A 22,294-nucleotide genomic window follows, 5' to 3' on the forward strand; every position below is an offset into this window, starting at 1 on the left:
CCCGACCACCCTCCCCAGGAGTAGGGCGCGGAGGGCAGCTCAGGAAGAGCTCTAGTTGGGCCTGGCCTTCCGGGCACTGCATCCGCCGCCGGCCGCTGAGATGCTGGCGGTGGGACTGCCCCGCTCGGCCCTCGCCCTATTTATCCTCCGGCGCAGTTTCCATGGCTCCGCCGCCGTCCTCCCGCCCCCTTCCCCGCGCGGAGCTCAGCCACAGCCGGGCTGCGGGTGGGGACCTTAGGGGGCGCGAGCGGTGCCTTTGCAAGGCCTGGGGCGCGTGGGTGCGGCCCCAGCGACCCCGACTCCCAGCCTCGGGTCGCGGTGCCACGGTCGCGGCCCCCTCCCCACGCACGCGCACGCCCGATCGTTCCCCGGCACGCGCAGCCCCCGGCCCGGCCGGGTGGCGCGGGGGAGGGGCGCGCGGCGCAGGCAAAGTTGCTGAGTTGCTGTGCACGCTCAGAAGTTGCAGCTGCGACGGCAGCTTCCCGCCCCCTTCCTGGACTCCGCGGCCCGCAGCGCACACCCACCCGGCACCGCCCGCTACCTGCCCTGGCCCCCGCCGGACCCCGCAGCATCCCCGCCCCGAGCGCGCGAGGAGCCCAGGTTTCCAGCGGAGTCGGGCGGGGAGGGGGGCGGGCGGAGTGCACCCCACTCCCTCTTCGCCTGGGGCCGGGAGGAGGGATGGGGGCGGGTAGGATCGCCTCCACCCAGGCGCCACTCAGCCCCGGCGCTTTGCACTTTGCAAAGCTGAGCGTGTGCAGGCGTCGCCCGCCGGCCCGTGCGCCCCGCCACGGAAAGCAGGGTTTGCAGAACGGTTCCCCTTGCCTCCCGCAGCGGGCTTGGCCGGGGAGGGCGGCGGGACGGGCTCGGCTGGGGGCTGAGGTCGCCAACAGGTGCTCTGGAGCCCATGTGACCTGGGAGGGACGCGCGCAGGGGAAGCCGGGGGTGTGGGGGGGCAGTGGGGTCCTCCTGGGTCCCCGCAGTGCCCAAGCCGGTGCACCGCCCTCGGATGCCCGGGGAGTGCTTGTGGGCGGCTCCCCGGCCTGCAGGGGAAGGAGGAGGAGGAAGAAGAGGGAGGGGATGCGAAAGTGGGTCAGGAATGTAACTGGACGCTGCGCACCCCCTACGCACACCCCCCTGTGGCCGCGAGTGCCAAGCCTTGGAAAGCGAGTCTCTCTCTCGGTGTTGTAGTTCCCCGGCATTATCTGTGGATGGTTACTAGGGGATCCCGCGGGATGTGTTTCCTGGTGACCCTTTGGGAAGAAAAACTTAGTTGCCTCAGTAACCGGGCTTGGCTTCCCTGCAATGATGTAGTGAGTGTTCTAGGTGAGCCGGTGGAGGAGCAGCGGTGGCACCAAGAGGTGGATTAACTTTTCTTATTACTGAACCAGAAAGCAAAGCTGGAGAGGAGGAGGGGTTTTGCTGTTTTGTGTTTGTTTTTCCTTTTCTTTTTCTTTCTTTCTCTCTCTCTCTCTCTCTCTCTCTCTCTCTCTTTTTTTTTTTTTTCTGTCTCGGAGGATATAAAAGTTTTTGCATGAGGGTCCCAGGCTTGCACGCGCAGGCCTAGGCTGCTATACATGTCCTGAACTTATTAACAGACTCTGACTTCGTTGATACAGAGGTTTGAAGTTGATACCCCGGAGTTAGAAGGGCCAGGGGACAGTGACAGTTTTGTCTTTGGGGAAGGCCTGAGAAGCAAATGTGAAAAGGCCTTCACTGAAAGGAGAAGACAGGGAAAAACGGCAGCCCTCCCAGAAGCAGAAGCCAGACTGTACCCCCTGCACGTGGTGGCCAGGGCTCAGGCCCACCCCAAGCACGCGGGGAGGGAGGGAGGGAGGGAGGGAGGACTTGAGATGTAGGGCTGTGGGCTTTCCAGAAACAAACCGGTGTCCAGGAAAAAAATATTTATTTATTTACTTAATTTTTTTTGCAAATGGAGCCTGCAAAGGGAGAGCTCAGCAGGTTAGGTCTTCACACCCTTCCTGGGTTTCATTCAGTTTGCTTTCAGTCTGGTTTTGCCTGGTGGACCTCAGTCACAAGACACAGGAGAGGGCCGCTGAAACAAGGCCTCAGGGGCAGCAAAGCCCTCTCCCAAGAAGAGTGCCACAGCGGGAGTCCTTGTCAGAGCCGAGAGGGGCATCTGTCCTCTACACAGCTCTCCCGGGTTCACTGCGGAGCTGACATGGGATTAATGCCGGCTTCTGTCCCAGGCTCCTGGCCAGTGTGGATACCTGCATCCATTAGGGTGTGTTTTTACTTTCGGAGTATCTGACCCTGGGAGACAAAAATAGAGAAATCAAATTATTTTTCTAAATTGAATCATAGTCGACATAAATTAAACTGTTTTGTTGTACAAACTTTTATGAAGATGTAGTACAATCAATGAGAAGAGCAAAAAACAATTTTTTGTGTGTTAGATGTTGAACCCAGGGCCTTGGTTATCCTAAGTACGTGTTCTAGCACTGAACTATAGGCCCGATCCAAATTACTGTTGTTGTAGTAACTGGGTACCTTTTCCAAGTTGTCTCACTATTAGAATAGGAATAATAATTACCATATTTGGCCTCCTTGCCCAGTGTGGTGGCACATGCCTGTAATTCTGGCACTCGGGAGGCTGAGGCAAGAGAATCACTGCAAGTTCAAGGCCAGCTTGGGCTACGTACTGCGTTCATGGCCACCCTGAACTACACAGTGAGACCTGTCTCAAAAGACAAAAACAAGAAACACATCAGTCAATAAATAAGTGAAATACTTGTTCTCCTTTTGAGTTGTAGATTGGACTTTTTACATTCAATTCAACTGGCAAAAATCATTATTTTCACCTAGGCTGTTTGCATAAACTGTAGCATCACAGTAGTTAGGAGCTGAGAAATTCTGTACATTGAAATACACTCACATTAGGAATGAAAAGAGAGTTATACCAAAGGTTTCTGGAAACCTAAAAACAGCTAATGTGCTCAGGATCTCCTCATAAGGAGTGTAATTTCTGCCTATATGACAGGAGGCTGAGGCAGGAGGATTGCTGCAAGTCCAAGACCAGCCGGGGCTACACAGTAAGCTCAAGGCCAGCCTGACTGCACTGTGAGACTCTGTTTCAAAAAGGAAAAAAAGAGAGAGAATGAGCTTTAAAAATGTTGGTACAAGAATGGCTATTATAGAAATGAATTGCAAATTTAAATCAAATGAAGTGGCAATCTGTCTTTTGTCTTTCAACCTTCCTCCCAATTTTGCCTCCTAAGTGAAATAATTACACATAGGATGATCTGCTCTTCACATGAAGACTTCACGGTATAAGTCAGATTTAGAAAGTAAAATAAGGAATGGATATCTGTTTAGAAAGAGGATCTTCAAAAATAACAAACAAACAAAAAAACCCAAAAATTAGTTAGATGGGCAAAGTGGCACATGCCTGTGATCCCAGCATTCTGGAAGGCTGAGACAGGAGGATTACAAGTTAAAGATCAGCTTAGGCAATTTAACAAGTTAGTGAGATGCTGTCTCAAAAAAGCTTTTTAAAAAAAATTCCTTTTGAAAGGTAGAGACAGCTCAATGGGAAGGCCCTGGATTCAATCCCCCAGTGGCAAATAAGAAAAAAAGAAAAACCCACTTGACACATACATTGTGGAGCTCTTCTTAAGAATTCATCTCCATATAACAGATTTTCACATAGATTACTATAGACAGTGCTTCCTGACGTCTTCAAAATACTTTCTAAGTGAGCATGCGTTGGAAACCTCCACACCACCTATCCTGTGTGTGGACAGTGGCAGGCCTGTGGGAATTACAGAGAAGCATATGCATGTTCCTCAGAGTCAAGTCTAACAAACTGTACTTGGAGGTGACAGCTGGATGACAAATACATGAAGTTCAACTGTTTAGGAGTTAAATACCAACATGGCGGGGGGTACCTATGTGTATAAGAGGAAGTGATGGATTTGTTTACAAAAGTCACAAGCAGTTGACAATTAGAAGAAGAGATTAATTTTTTCCCCTCGCTTCTCTCAAACGTCGACAGTGAACTTGTACTGTCCCTGTAAGAAAATAGAAGGCTTGCTCTTCTTAAGGAGACGTTGCCAGCCAGCCAGGGGAACTGCCCAAAGGATCAGAGAACAAAGTGGGCTGGGCCCAGAGGCTCCAGGGAGCTAAGATCTGAGGGCAGTTGAAAGTAAACACAGAGGGGACCAGGGGAGGAAAGGAAAACAGGCCACGCCCTTGCTTAGCGCTGGCCAGGTGTTCTGGGTATGAAATGTGTCCTGCAGGTTGGCTGCTAGGTGGCAGCCATCAGGAAGTACTTCAGAGAGCAGTGGTAGGATTTGAACTTAGGCCTAAAGGCTGGATGTGATTTTATAGCTAGAGAGGGAAAGGCATTCCCAGTGCTGTAACCCAGTGAGATAAACCAAGAAGCAGGAGGTGGAAGGGTGTGTTTGGGGAATTGGAACCGATCAGCTTTGCTCGGAGAGATGGCTCCAGTATGAAATTTGTCTTTTATGTGATAGATTAGGCCAGACCAGTTGGGGACCATGAATGCTTGGCTAAGCCCAGTATCAGAACTTCACATGCAGGTAATGGGGAATTACACAAGGATTTTTATTTTGACCTGGGGAAGTATAGGCATACCTTGCTTTATTGTACTTTATTGTGTTAACATTTGTGGAAACTCAGGTCATCTTTGAGTGACATTTTTCTAGCAGTGCAGGTGATAGCATGTTTTAGCAGTATTGTTTTTTTCCCAGTACCAGGGATTGAAACACATACTTTTTTTTCCTTTTGACAAGGTCTTGCTGAGTTGCCCAGGTCTGAGTTGCCCTGGTCTGAAACTTGTAATCCTCCTGCCTCAGTCTCCTAAACAGCTGGAATCATAGTTGTGCACCACTGTGCTCAGCTAAAATAACTTTACTGAAGGTATGTGCATTGTTTTTTCAGATATAATGCTATTGCACATGGAACAGACCACAGGATAGTGTAAGGATAATTTCGAGATGTACTAGCAAACAGAATTCGTCTGACCTGCTTTCTGGCAGGGGCTGGAACTGAAACCTCAATGTCAGTCAAAGTTGGCTGTGGGGAAGGGTAATCTGGTAGGGTAGGGTAGAGTTCAAGTTCGAGGGCCAGGAGTGGCTACTGTAGGGATCACAGTGGGGAGACCCCCATCGTAGCAATGGGGTTTGCTTGGAAGGTAGTGCTTTGTGAGTATTAATGAAAAAAAAATGGACAAGATTTGTAGAGTATTTGGACGTGGAGGGGCAGTGAACTCAGAGATGACTGAAGATTCACTTCTAGGCATCCTGAGAGGTGGGACCACCCCCAGAAACGGGAGCAAGGCAGGTGGAAAGGCTGATTTGACAGAAGAGACTTTGAGGCTCCCATGATGTAGGGGTGATGGATGAGTCGTGGCCCGATGGGAATCACCTGCAAGGAAATGATGGGAGGTCCCAGGTGTAAACAGGCACCCAAATTTGAATCTTTGGGCCAAGGTCTGATTTGGGGGAACTTGCCCTGTTTGAATGTGCCTGAAAATACAATCTTGAAGATTCTTCTTCCTCGTGGATCACAAGTGAGTCACTGCTGGGGCTTTCACGGAGCCAGCATGCTGACTCAGCAAGCTTCTGCCCCAAATGCTGTAAACCGGTGGGGCTCCCTAACCTGGCTCACCAGATTAAGGGGCCCCGCCCATGGGCCTGCATCCCAGTGTCCTGGGCCAGCTGCGGTCCAGGCATGAAGCTCCATACAGATTCATGGCCTTGGCTTCTGGTCTAGCCTGGACCTCCCCTCCAGGCCTCTTGTGTCCCTCCTAGGCCTAGCACGGGAGCCCTGACCTCCCCCGAGTGCTCCTGCCTTTCAACCTGCGCCTGTGCCTTTGTATCCGATGGACATTCATTGATTGGCAGTGCCCAGAGTTGTTTTTATCCCATGACCCACTGCCTTCCAAATTTAGCCCTGGTCTGGACGAGTGGAGGGATGCATCCAGCCGGCTTGGAAGGAGGTGGGGAGTGACTCAGACCGTGTTGTGGAAACGTGCAGGGCTGAGCCAATGGCCTGGCCCTTGGCAGACCACTTCCTGTCCCTCTGGGTCCCCAGGGCCAGGGCGGGGCACCGGGCAGCGGCTGTGTGGGACACACAGAGGTGAGGCGGGACAAGCTGCAGGCTGTCAGCCCACAGGGGCCGCTTCCCGCCGGCAGAGAGACTGCAGCTGCAGAAACTCGGTCAGGCTCTAAAAGGCAGGCGAGGACTGGCACACCTTCCTCCAGGGATCCCTGGCCCTTTAAAACACAAGTCTGTCTGAAGGGGGCTTCCGTCAAAGCCTGCTTTCTGTGAGCTCTTTACCTGGCCACTGGGGGACACTGGCCCTGCTGCTCCTCCCTACGTGTTGACCAGAAAGAGATGAATCTGCAATGAATTTGCACGTCTAGGTTCTTAGCTGTCCACTGCCTAGGCAGGCAAAGGTTTGAGTTTAAAACGGATGCTGAGGGGCGTCAGGGGCAGAATTCTCCCTCACCCCTTCCCCTCAGCCCCCAAACACATGCAGAGTCGAAGCCATCCATTTAGTCCAACCTGTAACCACAGACAAGCTATTTTATCATGGGATCTTTTCACCGTCAGAGAAGAGCAGAAGGTGATCGATCTAAGTTTTGTTTTGTTTTAATTATAGTCAAATACACATAACATCAAATTTACCATCTTTTTGCCCCCCACCCCAGGGCTGCAGATGGAACCCAGGGTCTTGCACATGCCACACACACAAGGGCTTCCCCAGCGTGGAGTTCACAGCTTTGTGTCACCAACCTGACTCCAGTCTGAACCTTTTCCGTGTGCCATTGTTACGTTAAATGTGTTCACAGTGTAGTGCAGTAGATCTAGGTTTTGAAAAATTCCCTAACAATATAAATTATCCTAAAAATGTTAGGGAATGAAACCCAGGTTGTACCAAAAAATGTAAATAAAAGTGAATAACTATAATGACACACAGCATTCACAAGGTCGTGGTGGTTCACTGTGGAGTCCCTCAGTAGAGGAAAAAATGCCCTTTTGTATGTGAGATTTCCTAAGAAGCCAGCAATCAATTTCCCAGTTTCCAGTTTGCTTTCCTGGCCTCCAATAAACACATCCTTTTGTGTACAAAGAAGCAGGTAATAATTGCCTCTGTAATCCTAGTTTGCCTCCTGAAATACGGCTTGTTATTGACCATACTGTGAGTATCAGCAGCCAGAAAAATTCAAACTAAGCAGGAACCTCTGGAATAATTATCACAGAAATGACCACATTGTTAAACTTTTTTTAAAAAATTTGTTTTACAATGCAAAAGATCAAACCCGGGGCCTCACACACACACAGTGAAATAATTTTTGAGGTTAAATAAATCTTCCTTAAGGAGCACAAGAAAGATTGGAAACATGATTTCTGCTTACCAAAGTTCTTAGTCAAGCCAAATGTATTAACAGGACATTTTTTTTTTTAACATTAGAAAATTTATTTTCACAACCACTTACTCTTTGCCTGCAGTCATTCATAATACCTACAAAACAGGTTTGCAGGCAGTGGATCCAACAGGATGTCAGCTTGTTTCCAAGGAAGCTGTGGCTTCATCTTTTACCAAAAGAGAAACTCCTTTGCACAACTTTTGTGGCTTTGGAAATTTATAGCTTCTTTGATAACCCTCCATCTGAAAAGTGCCCTTGGATTTTTTTTTTTTTCCTCAAAATGTATAGAATAATTCTGAGTCGATCTTACTCTAAACTGCTGTGGTGAACTTTTGCTTATCAGTCCTGAAAAGATGTGTTTAAAAAAAAAAAAACAAAAACCAGTTTGGCAACTTTTTAAATATAACATGCAGGAAGGCCTTGGGAAAAGAGTTTTGAAACAATATCAGTGTTGGAACTAAAATGGAACACTTTTAAGCAAGAATATTCATGGTACACGTTTCGTGTCCTTAGGGAGGACTCATCTTTTAGAAGCCAAGATTTCATGACGGGACCTTGCAGGGAGGAGTTTCTGCTGGGGGATCCAGACCATGTACAAGCAGTGGAGTGTCACCAGAAACTTGGGAGTCGGTTGATTCAGAAGGAAGGTCTATGGCTTGCTCTCAGAACGCTGCCTTCTGGCAGGGGAATTTGCTAGAATCCCTTCTGAAGCAGACTTTGCACACATTTCTAGAAACGTTGCACTGTTGCAGTAGAGAAACAGTGTTTCAGAGGGCGGCTCTTGCAGGATTCATCTGAGAGCCTCAGTTGTTTTTACATGGATATGTGACTATCAGTGTGAAGGCTGTGAGTCAAGGCTTTCCTCTAGCAGTTCTCGAATACTCGTCTTTCCCTGTATGCGAGAGGCAGGGGTTTCGATGGGAATTACCAAGGCACAGCGCTGATCAGGTCATCACAGATCTTTGGAAAAAGCAGGTGCAGAGTCCTGAGCATCGAGGGTGCTTTAACTTTTATTTTAAAGCTGAGTTCTTTCATTTACTAGAAAACAGCTTTTAAGAAAATCAAACCCTAGCAATCCACATGAGCCTATTTGTACAATGAAACTCAGTGATTAAAAAAAAAAAATTTTAAAAAAGCCTGAGCAAACGTGGGTCCAGCCTGGTAGGACGGAAGCACATCATTTATCCACAGCAGCCCCAGCTCTGTCACCCCCATGCTTAGCAGGGCTTGCTGCCTCCTGAAATGTCTCCTTTGCCCTCAACTCAGTGTGCTTTGCTTTTGATGACCTTGGTCCTCAGCCAGCCTTCTGCTTCACACCTTCGGCCTGGGCCCTGGAGGTGCCAGCCCGATGGCAAGCTGCTAATCGTTTTATTTCCTGTTAACCCACCACCACCACTACCCCACCACCACGATCGATGCTCTTGGGCAAGAAAAGATATAGTGCAGAAAATGATTTTGAAAACAGTTTCAAAAAGGAATGTTTTAAGTTGAAGTTATTTTGTTTTGTTTTGTTGAGACAGGGTCTTGCTGTGTAGCCCAGGCTGGCCACAAATTCTCAGTGACCCTCTTGCCTCAGCCTCCTGAGTGCTAGGGGACAGGTGTATGCCACCATGCCCAGCTGAACGTGGGTCTTACCAGAGACCACACAGAAGCACAATGGGTGTTTTGCAGGGCACTGTGCCCGCGGCTGCAGAGAGGGCTTGCCTGAGGCTGCGTGATTCAGACGGTTTAGAGCACCAGGTGCGTGCTGAGAGGGACCTAAGGTCTTCTATAGGGTTCCTTCTTAGTCTCGCAGAAAAGTTAGAGAATAAAGTTCTGTTTCCTTTAGGCTTAAAAAGAAAATTGTTTGAGAGTGGTAGACATCATCAAAATCCAGATCCAATTATTCTCCCGAGATTCCTATCACCCATTCATTCCTTCTTGGTCTAACTTTAGAAACCGCACCCACCGGACCCCGCTTTAGCATGCAGGGAACACACTGGGGTACCAGAAGAAAATATTACAATATCTATGTGTATTTTACCTTTTCCATTTGCACTGTCCTTTTTAGAAAAATAAAACAAACTTAATACAGTTGCCATTTTAACCACTTTAAATAATAATTCAGCAGTGTTCATTGCATTCACAATGTTATGCAGCTATCAACACTGTTTTCAACATTCGTATTTTATGTTGTTTTGTTTTCTGAGACAGGGTCTCACTATGTTCCAGGCCGACTAGCAACTTGCTGCGTAGCTTATGTTGGCCTCCAACTCGAGATCCTCCTGCCTCAGCCTCCCAGAGTTCCAGCCTCAGAGGCATACACAACCGTCACTGCCTTGCTTCCAACGTTCATCATCCAAACCAGGAACTGTACCTGTTAAGCATATTAACTCCCCGTCCTGTCTTCCCTAAGTCTCTGCTAACTTCTGAGCTCCTTTCTACCTCCGATGCCTACTCTTGGTGTTTCATACAAGTAAAATCATCTAGCGTTAGTCCTTTAAACCTGGCTTATCTCACTGACTATACTGTGTTCCAGATTCATCTTCGTTGTGTCATAAGTCAGTACTTAACTCCTTTCGTGGCTGGGTGACATTTCATTGTCTCTGTATATCACGGTTTGTCCATCCATTCATCTATTGATGGGTACTTGGCTCGTTTCAGTATTTTGGAGAACGCTGCTGTGGATATTGGAGTACAGGTAACAGGTGGAACACCTGTTTCCAAGTCTTGGGGACATACCGGTAGCAGTGGAATTGATCGTGTAATACATTTGCTTACCTTTTTTTTTTTTTTTTTTTTTTGGTACCAGAAATTGAACTGGGAACCTTGCACTTGCCAGGCAGGCCCTGATGCTCCCGAGCTCTATCCCCAGCCCTTCCTTAATTTTTTGAGGAGCCACCAGACCATTTTCTACTGTGCCTGCACTATCTCATCTTTTCTGAGATGAGGGCTGTAGTTTCTCTGCATCTTTGCCAGCATTTGCTATTTTACCTTTAAAAACAAATTCTAGCCATCGTGTTGCATAAAAACCTGTCTCATTGTGGCTTTGGCTTCCATTTTCCAGGTGACTAATGATAATAAACATCCTTGCGTGTTCTTCTTGGCCACTGGTATAACTTCTTTGGAGAAATGTCTGTTAAATCATTTGCATTGTGCATATTTGCACATTTCCTGAAGAATTAATAGTAGCATGTGATTTATAAATATGCATCTATTTAGATATATAAATGCTTTTTAAAAGTAGGAGGATATGCTTTTTAAAATTTAGGAGACCATTGTCATGGACATAACATAACAGTGATCCACTTTATACCTTAGGCCTAACATTAGCAAGAAACTATGGATAAAAATTCCTAAACTTTATCAGGGGACTCTTATTTGGCCTTATATTATGTATTTCCTGGAGCCTCCAAATGAAGCTAAATGTAAGGCTGGTTGTGGTGCTGCACACCTGTGATCCAGGGACTCAGGAAGCTGAGGCAGGGGGATCACTGCAAATTCAAAGCCAATATGGATTAGATAATGAGACCTTGTTTAAAAAAAAAAAAAATTTAACCCCAGGGTCCAGAGACCTTCTTTTATGATGTTTTCTTCTGGAACTTAAGAAAGAACATCTCCTTGGATGGGTTTCAAGTTAAGCTTGCCTTGAACTGGGCCCTCCTAGAGGCATTTTAGGGTGCTAGTGTATCTTCTTAAGAGGCAGAAATGGTTTTTCATGCCATGTTGTATATAGAATCAGCAATCACTGATCAAATCCAAAAAGAGATGCAGGTCTCCACTTAGTATTAACTGTGATGGCGTCACATGTGAAACTCACTTGATTGGATGAAAGAAATCAGTTGGGTGGCGGGGGGAGTGTTAGGCCTTGCCGGTTGGATTTCTAACAGCCTGGCTTTCCCTGTGTCGCTGCTGCTTCTGCAAGCGAACTTCGGGAAGTGGCCCTAAAATGCCAGCTTCTGTCAAGGCTTTGAGGTCACTGCCCTGGTGCATCCTGGTGTGTTTCTTGGAAAAAGTCCACACTGGCAGGCATTTTCCAAATCAAACATCTGTTTCAGTAAACAAGTGTTTTATCCAGCAGCCCAAACAGAGAATTTTAAAGCCAGTGTTTGTTTTGCCAGCAAACATTTTGTTTCCATCCTCGCAGCTAAACAAGTGGGTGAGATTGGCTGGAGTGGCCTCCTAGTGAAAACAGACGCAGGAGACTGGCTGTGAGTGAGCGGGGACACCAGGGAAACAGCCCGGACTCTCTGTGTTATTCTGTGCTCAGCTGCAGGCAGGGCAGAAAGTCTTAGCTTTGGGTAAGGGCTTTAGTTCTTTTTTTACATCAAAAGATTTTTTTTTTTTTTTTTTTTGTACAGGGAATTGAACTCGTGACCTCCCGCTTGCCTGGCAGGCGCTTATACCTTTGCTGATATATCAAAAGATTAAGAAACAGTAAAGAAGCTGGGTGTGGTGGCACACACCTATAATCCCAGCACTCGGGGAGGTTGAGGCAGGAGGATCACTGTTAAATTTGAAGCCAGCCTGAACTACATAGCAAGATCCTATCTCAAAAACACAGAAGAAGCTGGGTGTGGTGCCACACACCTATAATTCTGGCACTGGAGAGGCTGAGACAGGAGGATCATTGTGAGTACTGGCCAGCCTGAAGGGCATAGCCAGATCCTGTCTGAAAAAGAAAAAAAAAAAATAGTAAAGAGTTACTCAATTAAAAGTATTTTTAGGGCCAAGGATGTAGCTCAGAGGTAGAATTTGCTTAGCATCTTTTAGGCTGGGCTCAGCAGTGAAATACCTAAGTTACATGGCCCCATTTGAATTCTGGAGTCTACATTGAAAATTCAAGCACAGTATTCTCTGCCATTCGCCCCCCTCTGCCCTCCTTGGCCTTCCCCTCCCCCCTCCTCCCCTCCCCTTTCTCCCCTCCCCCTTCTCCTCCCCCTTTTCTCCCCCTCCCCTCCCCTCCCCTCCTCTCCCCTCTCCTCCCCTCCTCTCCCCTCTTCTCCTCCTGCTGGCCCCGGGGTTGTGCAATGCGTGATGCTCCTCCAGGTCAGTGTTAATTCTCAGCCTTCGCCTTTTAGATCTTGTACTGATGGTCAGCCGGTCATTTGGGTGAGCTGCCGGGACCATACGTCTTCAGAGGGTCATCCTCTGAAACACCTGGGGGGGGTAAATTTGAGAGTTCGGTGGTGATGTGGTTTTGCTGTTAAGAAGTAGCCCTGGTTCCCACTGAGGAAGAGGCTACCATACTTATTTTTTCCTTTTCTATTAGGGCATGTTGTGACATGCACTATAACGCATTTCCCCATGGGGCACTGGTGCACACCCATCGCACGGGGGTCCTTTTTACTTCCGTTTTCTCCCTCTCGTTTCCCTCCACCCCAGATTCTCTTCCCGGCTCACATAGTCTATCTCCCTGTTTCCGGTTACCTATGTTTTATTTTACCCTTTATTTATACTTGGTTTCTTGTGCTGCAATACTTAACCTGCCATATCTGATTTATTTCATTTAGCGTTGTGGTCTTAAGGGACACCCATTTTCCTACAGGAGTCAAATTTAACCTTGTTAAGGCTGCATAGTATTCCACTGTGTGTATCTCTCCTATTTTCTTTATGCAATCATGTGTTGATGGACATACAGGCTGCTTTCAACATTTGGCTCTTGTGAATTGTGCTGCTATGAACATGCTTATGCCTGGACCACCGCAATGATGATGTCTTTAACTCTTCGGGGAGGGGGCCCAGGAGAGGCGTAGCTGGATCAAATGCGATTTCTCCTGTAGTCCTTTGAGCAGTCTCCATACTGATCTCCACAGTGGTTGTACCAGTTTACAGTCCTACCAACAATGTGGAAGGGTTCCTTTCCCTCACAACCTGCACCCTGACCCTTTGTTGTTTTTTGAATTCTTACTGATAACCATTGTTTCTAACATCAGATACAATCTCAGAGTTGTTTTAATTTGCATTTCTCTAATGGCTAAAGATGCTGAGAATTTTTTTCATGTACGTATTGGCCATTGGTACATCTTCCTTTGAGAAGTGTCTGTTCATTTCAAAGGAACGTTTTAAATTTGGTCTTTGTTGGGGGTGGTCTAAGTCTTTGAGTTCTAGAGATCAGCCCTCTGTCTGAGGAGCAGCTGGGGAACACTTTCCTATTCTGAAGTTTGTCTCTTTGCTCTGTTCTCTGTGTCCTTTGCTGGGCAGAAGCTGTTTAATTTGGTAGAATCCCACTTGGTCATTGTTGGTGTTATTTCTTGTGCAACTGGGGTTCTGTGCAGAAGGTCCTCGCCTACGCTGTCTTCAAGAGTTTTACCTGTTCTGTCTTCCAGGAGATTGTGTTTCTGTTTTGATATTTAACTCTTCAACCCATTTTGATTTAATTTAGTACAGGTAGGCGATGAGTATTCTACATCTAGACAGCCAGTGTGCTAAAGAGGCCGCCTTCTTGTAAGCATATGACGTGGCTCCTTCGTGGCAGATCAGGCAGTGAAGGTGCCAGCGGTGGTTTCTGCATCTTCAGTTCTGTCCCTTCAACCCACTACCTGTGTGTGTGCTAGTACCAACCGTGCCGTTTTTGGTTATAACATAGCTTCATAATAAAACTCAGAATCCAAGATTGTGATGCCTCCTGCTTTGTTCCTGTTGTCCAAGATGCTTTTGCTATTTTGGGCCTCTTCTGGTTCCATAGAAATTTCAGGATTAGTTTTCTAGTTCTGCCAGGAGTGTTGTTGGTGTTTTGATTGGGGTTGTGTTAAATATGTACACCACTTTTAGTCGGATGGCCAGTTTGGCCAGTACTGGTCCTGCCTCCCCAAGAATAGAGGATTCATTTTTATATTCTCTTTAATCTCTTTTTCAGAGTAGAAGTTTTCAGTGTAGGGCTATTTCATTTCCATGGTTAGGTTCATTTCTAGGCATTTGATTTTTTAAGCTATTTCCAATGGGATTGTTTTCCTGATGTCTCAAGAGGTTCGCTGTTGGTGTTAAGGCATGCTGTTAATGTTTGCATGTTGAATTTATATCCTGGCTATGGTGCTTTCTTAAAAGGATAATCAGAAATTATGAATAGGTCCCACTGCGTACATATTTTATATACTCATAAGAATGTATAAAATACTTAGAGAGGGTTTAAAGACTCATTAGCAAGCAGGAGCACTAGTATCACTGCCATGTAGCTTAAGAAGTAGGACATTGCCTAGAATCTTCTCTACTTCAAAACCATACCTCTGGGGCTGGGGATTTAGCTCAGCGGCATAAGCACCTGCCTTGCAAGCAGGCGGTCGTGAGTTCCATCCCCGGTACCGATAAAAATGAAAAAGACAAAAAAAAACCTTGAAATGCATATGAATTAAAATTATATACAGTCAGCCTTTGATAGCCACGGACTCCACATCCAACCCCAGGGATCCACCCCGCCACAGATCAAAACTACTTGATCGTGTCTGCACTGAACACAGGTAGACTTTTTCTTCATTCCCTAAACAATAAAATACAATACCTGTGTGCATAGCGCTTACCTTGCAGTATGAGTAACCAAGAGGCGATTTAAACATACACAGGAGGATTTGCCTAGGCTCTGTGCAAATACTGTGTCATTTTCTATAAAGGATTTGAGGATCTGCCAACCTCAGCATCTGAGGGGACTCTGGAGAGCAATCCCCAGAGCACACCGAAGGAGGACTGCACGTTATCTTTGGCTTGTTTGTTTCTGTCCACATCATGATCTCGAGGCTCAGCCATGTCAGTGGATGCCGACAGGGATGGTCTCTTCTCTCCCATCCTTTGGTATTCCTGTGTACGATGGCCTTGTCCATGGCACTGTGGGCGAGCGTTTGAACTGTTTCCGGCTCTGGGCTCCTATGCAAAGGGCTGCTAGGATCATTCCACACACCTCCCAGCTGTGTACCACACTTTCCCCAGAGTGTTAGGTGGGAGGTGGGTTGGTGGGTCATAGGATATTTGTGCTCTTCACTTCGGGCTGTAATTCCAAACAGTTTCCCAACATGATTGCCCCAGTTCCTACTGCTTCTGACAGTAAATGAGAGGGGTTTTTTTTCAGCTTTATTGAAGTATAACTGACATGTAATTAGGTAGCTAGATAATCCCCACTGAATGACCTGCCTGTTTAATGACTGCTCGGACTCAGGTTGGAGGCGGGTGTGCAGATGTACACCCACTGCTCAGGATGGCCACGCACACTTAGACTTCCCACGGTGGGACATGAGCGGCAGGGCAGGCGTTGGTGACTTCTACATGACAGTGCTGTCATTTCTGCTGATTGCACTGCGCAGAACTGGGCTTAGTTTTGTGTGGAAGAGTTTGCAAATAAAAGCAAAGGCATCCAGTTGGGGTTTCCTTTGACTGTTTCTTTGCTCTGAATATTGCAGTGTACATACTATATGCGATTCCTCTACTAATGACCAATTATTTAACAGCCTAGTGGGAGGAAGGGGACTTGGTCATCAAATGAGGGGTGTCTATATACTTAAATATATATGTGATGACAGCCAAGTTAAGTAACACATCTGTCACCTTACAGAGTTATCTTAAAAAGTTTTTCTGAGGGCCACACATGCTGACGCACACCTGTAATCCCAGCCCTCGGGAGGCTGAGGCTGGAGGATTGTTGTGAGTTTGAGGCCAGCCTGGGCTACATAGAGTTCAAGGCCAGTCTGATTTACAGAGCAAGACCCTGTCTCAAAAGGAAAAAATATTTTTCTGAATGAGAATTTTTGTTGCTCTATACCTTCACCAGAACTTAGTATTGTTAGACTTTTTAATGTTGTCAACTTTGTGAGTATGAAATGGCAATCTTTTTATAGTTGGGGGTTTTTTGGGGGTTTTTTTTGTTTGTTTGGTTGGTTTTTTTTTTTTTTTTTTTTTTTTTTTTTTTTTTTTTTTTTTGGTATCAGTTTTGTTTTTTTGAACTCATGACCTAGCGCTTGCCAGACAGGCACTTATGCTGCTGAGCCAAATACCTGGCCCTGTAGTTTTAATTTACTTTCTCTTGATTAATGATAAGGTTACTGGGTATTTGGGTACCCCTTTTCCGTAAGTATGTATTCAAACATATTGCCCATTTTTCTATGAAATTTTCATACTGATTTGTCATTGATTTGTAGAATCCTTTTATATAGTCTGGCATGAATCTTTTCCCAAGAATCAGAGTCCCACTACATTGCCTAACTACCCTGAGCTCAAGTGATCCTCCTGCCTTACCCTCCACATGCTAGGACTACAGGTCCCTGACCAGTTTGCACAGAAATTCCTAATTTTAATGTTGTTGAATTCCTCAGTTTTTCCCTTATAGGGAATCTTTTTGTATAGATTCCCCTCTATCCCTGAAGATATTTGTAGTATTCTTCAGGTTTTTTTCTTTCATATTTTACTTTTGCGTTTCACTCATTTGGAACTGATCTTGTGAATAGCACCCTTTTCCCAGGCTTGTCTAAGTGGGTGTTGGGTGGTGGGATGTGCATGGAAGTGCCCCTCCTCCCCACCTGTCAGTCAAGTGTGTGCCCCGCCCCTTCCTGCATCCGCGGTTCTGTGCAGTCGGTAGCTCCGTGAGCGCTTGTCCAGCTCTGCACTGTGTTACGGTGACAGGTCCCCAGTGAGTCACGCCACCTGGGAGGAGGGCATGTTCCTCCACTCGCTCCCCAGGGCTGTGGCAGTGTTCTTGGCTGGAAGCCCTCCTGTTTGAATTTTAGGAACAGCTCCAGTAGCCCCACCCATGCAACCTGTTCAGAATTTTTTTTAGGACTGCACTGGATCTATAGGCCAATCGGGGATAGGTGACATGCTCACCACGAAGAGGCTGCCACTTAAAGACACTGTGTAGCCGTGGAGAGGGTGGCGCCAGACTCCGGAGACGAGATCCTCAGGGGCCACGTGACCTATAGTGCGTGCCGCTGTGTCCTCACTGGTGAACTGGGGATCATGGGTGGGAATGTGACTCAATGGTACAGCGTGTGTTTGGCATGTTTGAGGCTCTGAGTTCAGTCCTGAGCACTGAAATAAATAAATGCTTGCATATGGAGGGAGGGAGGGACAGAGAGAGAAAGGAAAGGAAAGGAAAGGAAAGGAAAAAAGAAGAAGAAAAGAAAAGGATCATAATGCAGTGGAACCTAACTTACTGGGTAATTAAATGAGTACCCGGATTATATAAATAATATGTGTAAAGAATTAGGCCTGGGACATAGAAAACTATATCAGTGCACCAGAGGAAGTTCTTCAGTGTCCAGAGGAGGTTCTGTAATTCTCTATACGAAGCTGTATCTCTAGCATATGCCATATGTTTTCCCTGCATCCCAGTGTAAGTAGGCTGTATTTTAAGTAGTACGTGTTACACAGTCACTAGTATAGAAAATATATTCCTACATTGCATACAATAGAGGATTATATATCATTTATAAAATACGGAAGACCTCAGGTTTTTGATACACTGTAAACAGGATTTTAAAGTGTGTTTATGCATGCTATTGGGTTTATGTAATCTGTTTTAGGCACTGATTGCTATCATCTTGGGTCCTGATGCTGGTACCTATGGTGCCATGCTGCTGGAGATTAGAATCACAGCTCCATACCCTGAGTTGCATCTGGCTTGAAGAAACTTCTCTCTAGGCCTGGTGGCTCACAACTGTAATCCCAACACTTGGGAGGCTGAGGCAGGAGGATTGCTGCGAGTTTGAGGCCAGCATGGGCTACAAAGTGAGTTCAAGTTCAGCCTGAACTGCATAGTGAGACCCTGTCTCAAAAAGACAAAAATAAAAATAAACGTTCGAGATGAAAGTAATCACTTTCCTTTTCTATTGGTCATGAATATCTCTGTGGAGATACAGATATAGAGGTGGAGATTTTTTTCTGAGCTGGAGGTGGATCCCAGGTCCCTGCACATGCTAGGCCAGCGCTCTACCACTGAGCCGCAGCCCCAGACCTGGAGTTGGACTTTTCTTCTTTAAAAAAAAAAAGGTAACCATGCCTATGGGAAAACATATATACAAAAGTTCATAGCAGCATTATGTATAAAACAACCCAAATAACTCTCAATTGACAGATAACGTGTTGTCCATCCACGCAATGGAAAATTACTTGGCAATCAAAAGGGATGTGGCACTGGTACAAACTACAATATACATGATCCTTGGAAACTAAGTGAAAATAAGCCAGACCAGAAAAGATACACACAGGTAACTGTGTTAACAGATGGGAACATCCCAGTAAAATGGAACCATTCATAGGAGGCAAAGGAAGACAGAGAGAGAGAGGCCTAGCTGCAGGCTCCCCTGCCATGTCTTCCTCCTCCGGTTTCGGTTCTTCAGTGTTGAGATTCTGCCACGTGGCCCCGCCTCACGTGGGAGGCCAAGACCAAAGCTGTGAGGCCCGGTGTGATTTCACTTGGCCTCGCAGGAGGCAGAAACTCAAACTGAAACCAATGAAAAACCAATGTGTTCTTAATGGTTTTTACCCAAACCATAAATCCCTCCCTTGGAGAGGAGGGAAATCACCCAGCCTTTGGCCCCAGTCCTTTAGTGGGTCCCAGTGTGCAGTTCAGGGATTTTTTTTTCTTCGCAATAGTTGTCAGTTCGATGACCGCGTTGTGTGACTCACTCAAGGGTTCCACTCCGAATGCAGATTCCTGGGCCTGCCCTGGGCCGAGAGAGTCAGGCAGCGTGGGAGTAGGTGACACAGATTCTTTTTAAAACATCCCCTGCCACGACCGCCCATCGGGCAGGATGTGCCTGCCACAGAGCAGACGCTATGGACTCTGCATCCTGTGGTCCCCACCTCCCCTTGGTGGGTGTCACTGTGCATGTAGGGAGGAGCTGGCTGCGCTGGAGCCCCGCTTGGCAGGAGAAGAAACTGAGGTGCAGAGCAGCCCAGTAACCTGCCCAGGTTCCAGCGCGGTCTGCAGAATGGTCAGGTTGTCTGTGGGTCCTCGGGGCACAACACCGATCTTCGTGAGTTACAACAGCTAACATAGGCTGGCCTGAGGGCACACCCTGTGATCCCGTGCTTTGGGAGGCTGAGGCAGGATTGCTGCGAGTTCGATGCCAGCCTCTGCTAACTAGTGAGTTCAAGGCCAGCCGGAAGCAAGGCCCTGTCTTAAAAAAATACAAATCCCCCAAAAGTTCTTTGCCCCCCCCAAAAGGTCCTAAAGAACCTACTTGGATTTTTTGTTTTGTTTTTGTTCTGTTTGTTTTAGTGCTGGCACTAGAACCTGGAGCCCTATGCGTGCTAGGCAAGCAGTCTGCCACTGAGCTACATCCCCAGCCCTCCGAAGGGATCATATTGTGTCTTAGTGTTGTGCTTGGTGCCTTACAAATTTTTCAGTGCTCCAATTTGTAATAGCTAAACTGTGGAAGCAGCCCATGTATCCATCCACGGGTGAGTGGATAAAAAATGTGGCATTTATACACAATGGAGTACTACTCTGCCGTAAAGAAGGATAAACTTCAGTCCCTTGTAGGAGAATGGGTGCCCTTGAAACCACAATCTTAAAATAAATGGCACACACGAGTTTAAATATCACAGTGCCTCTCTTGTGTGAGAAGCCCAGAGAGTAGTTAAGGAGCAAGATAGAGACTACATATTGGAAAGCAGGAAAAACATGTTCAGAAGGGAAGAGGAACAAAGGAGAGGGGACAGGGGAGGAAAGGAAGGCAAAGGGGAAAAAGACAATATAGGGAAAGTGGGATGGAAGCTTTGGTAATGGGTGGGGAATGGGAAAATAAAGAATTGAGATACATATTATGTACAGGTTCAGAATTCTCTAGAGTGAATGTGTCCAGCATGTATGACAAATATGTACTAATAAAAAATTAAATAAACAACACAAAGGGGTCGGGGATTTGGCTCAGCAGCGTAAGTGCCTGCCTGGCGAGCATGAGGTCATGAGTTCCATTATTCAGGGCTTCAGCAAGTCCATTTCGAGTCCCACAGCTTAGGGCAGGGACCTAGGGACCCTCCAAAGACAGACATGCACAGGAAGTTGCAGTGTATCAGACAAACTAGGAACTTCTCTGCAGATGCCGTGTGTACACAGGAGGGTTTCAGGGAGATTCCTTGGCTTTCGTACCAGGCCAAGTGCTCTAAGGACTTATTCATTTATTTCTTACAAGAGTTTTCGTCAAATTCTGCTAGTACCTACTGAGCAGGAAAGTGAGGCTTTGAAGCATAATGTAGCTCACGCACAGCCCTGCAGCCCCTAGGGCGTGGCTGGTGACAAGAAGATAATACCTTCTGTCCCTGGAACCGAATGTGTGTCCCCGCATCTTTTCTGCTTTTGACTCTGTGACTAAATAGGATTTTGTTTTCTGCAGGAGAATTGTCATCCATTGCATGACGGCTCAGACACTCTGGGCCCCAGGATCACTTTGGGGGGCTCAGAGAGATTGATTGGGTGATTTAGAACAAGTATCATTGGCTTGGCCTCCTTATTAACGCTACACACACACACACGCACACACACACACACACACACACACACACACACACACACACACACACACACACCCTGCTTCTGCTGTCCTTACCACCCTGTCCCTAGACCAAGTCACAATCCTTATGCCACACATAAGCCGAAAGCCAGTGTAAGGACAGTGTGGGCCGTTGCTGAATCCAGTCGCAAAGAAATCTTACAAGTTGCCCGGCTCAGTTTCTCCGTTCTAAAGAAAAGAAAAGGAAGAACCCACCTCGTAAGTGATTTGTTCCAAGTCACAGCAGCTCAGGGACCCCCGGAAACCCTGCCCTGTCACCCAGTGCCTCCCCGTACCCTTTCACCCAGTTTACGGTGATGCTGCGTTCATCCAGCTGAATGAAAGAATCCGTAAGAATTTAACCTCAAACTGATCCCTACCTTGGGGCTTTCCTTATAGAGCAGATTTACCTTCCTAATCACATGTTCTTGCAGCTAGTAATAAAATTCCTTTACATTTTGATTTCCTTTTGGGTACCAGGGATTGGATCATGACCTCGTGCTTGTAGGCAGGCGCTGTGCCCCTGAGCTGTAGCCCTGGCCCTCCTGTGCATTTCTAAAATACGCCAGAGCTGAGGAAGACAGAGGCTGTCCTAGAACATCACTGGGCTTGCTAGAGGGCTTGCAATCCAGCAGAATGGAAACCTACGTACAGACACTCGATTTGTCTGTCTTTGTTTTTAATGTAGAACAAGAAAATCTAACAAAGACCATGAAATGAAGAGGTGCAGACTGCTGTCATCACGATTGGCATTCTTTGTCCTGTCAAGGCCTGGAACATACAGGCACTGGTTCTAACTTACGCCACCGCCTTCAAGAAAGGCAGGGGAGGAGGAGACATGATGAGAAACGCATTCCTTACATTTACTATTTCATTCGCTGGAAATAATCTCAGCAGTGCTTACAAGGTAATGCCAGAACCAGGGCCCATGCCTCCAGTTCAGCACTTTGAGCTGGTCTTCACACGAGGATAGAATGGAACTCTTTACCCCCTCTTTCTTCCTTTCCCTTTTTTTTTCTTTTTTTGCAGAATAATATTCATAAAAATGCATATATGGGAATGTGCAGCTCTCCAGGTTTTCACGTAGAGAGCAGACGCATACGCACAGCCCTGACTTCCAAGTCTGGCCTTGCTGCCGCTTCCCATGTGTCAAGTAACCTTGTGAGAATTATTTAACCTTTTCAGACCTCTGTTTTCTCACTTGTCCAAGCGGGAGAAGTAAGTCTTTCATAGGCGTTGGTGAGGAGTGAAAGTTACACAAGATCCTTTATGTGCCAGGCTTCTTCCTTTTCTCTAATCCCAGAAAAGCTTTTGCAAACAGACACCTTCAGCGTGTGTTCCGTGTATAGCTGAATATTTGTCATGTCAAGTAAGAGTATCTGGAAATTTAGTTAATCACATGGACTACAGAGAACAAGTGGCAAA

General features: G+C 46.7%; 1 protein-coding gene across 2 annotated transcripts in view; it reads left to right on the forward strand.

Annotated features, from left to right (window-relative positions):
- Nucleotides 1–233: 233 nt before the first annotated feature.
- Rreb1 (ras responsive element binding protein 1) overlaps nt 234–22,294 on the forward strand; it is a 169,281-nt gene continuing 147,220 nt past the window's right edge. The window contains exon 1 of one of the 2 annotated variants that reach the window (XM_063259834.1): nt 234–600. The gene's annotated coding sequence lies outside the window, so the exon portion shown is untranslated. Of the gene's footprint in view, nt 601–4,811; nt 4,900–22,294 lie in introns of those variants that run through there. The other variant, XM_063259835.1, reaches the window with a different exon arrangement.

Source organism: Cavia porcellus, unplaced genomic scaffold, assembly GCF_034190915.1.
Source record: "Cavia porcellus strain 051 isolate PalLab524CR breed Dunkin Hartley unplaced genomic scaffold, mCavPor4.1 scaffold_13, whole genome shotgun sequence".
In the NCBI taxonomy this organism is placed as follows: Eukaryota; Metazoa; Chordata; class Mammalia; order Rodentia; family Caviidae; genus Cavia; species Cavia porcellus.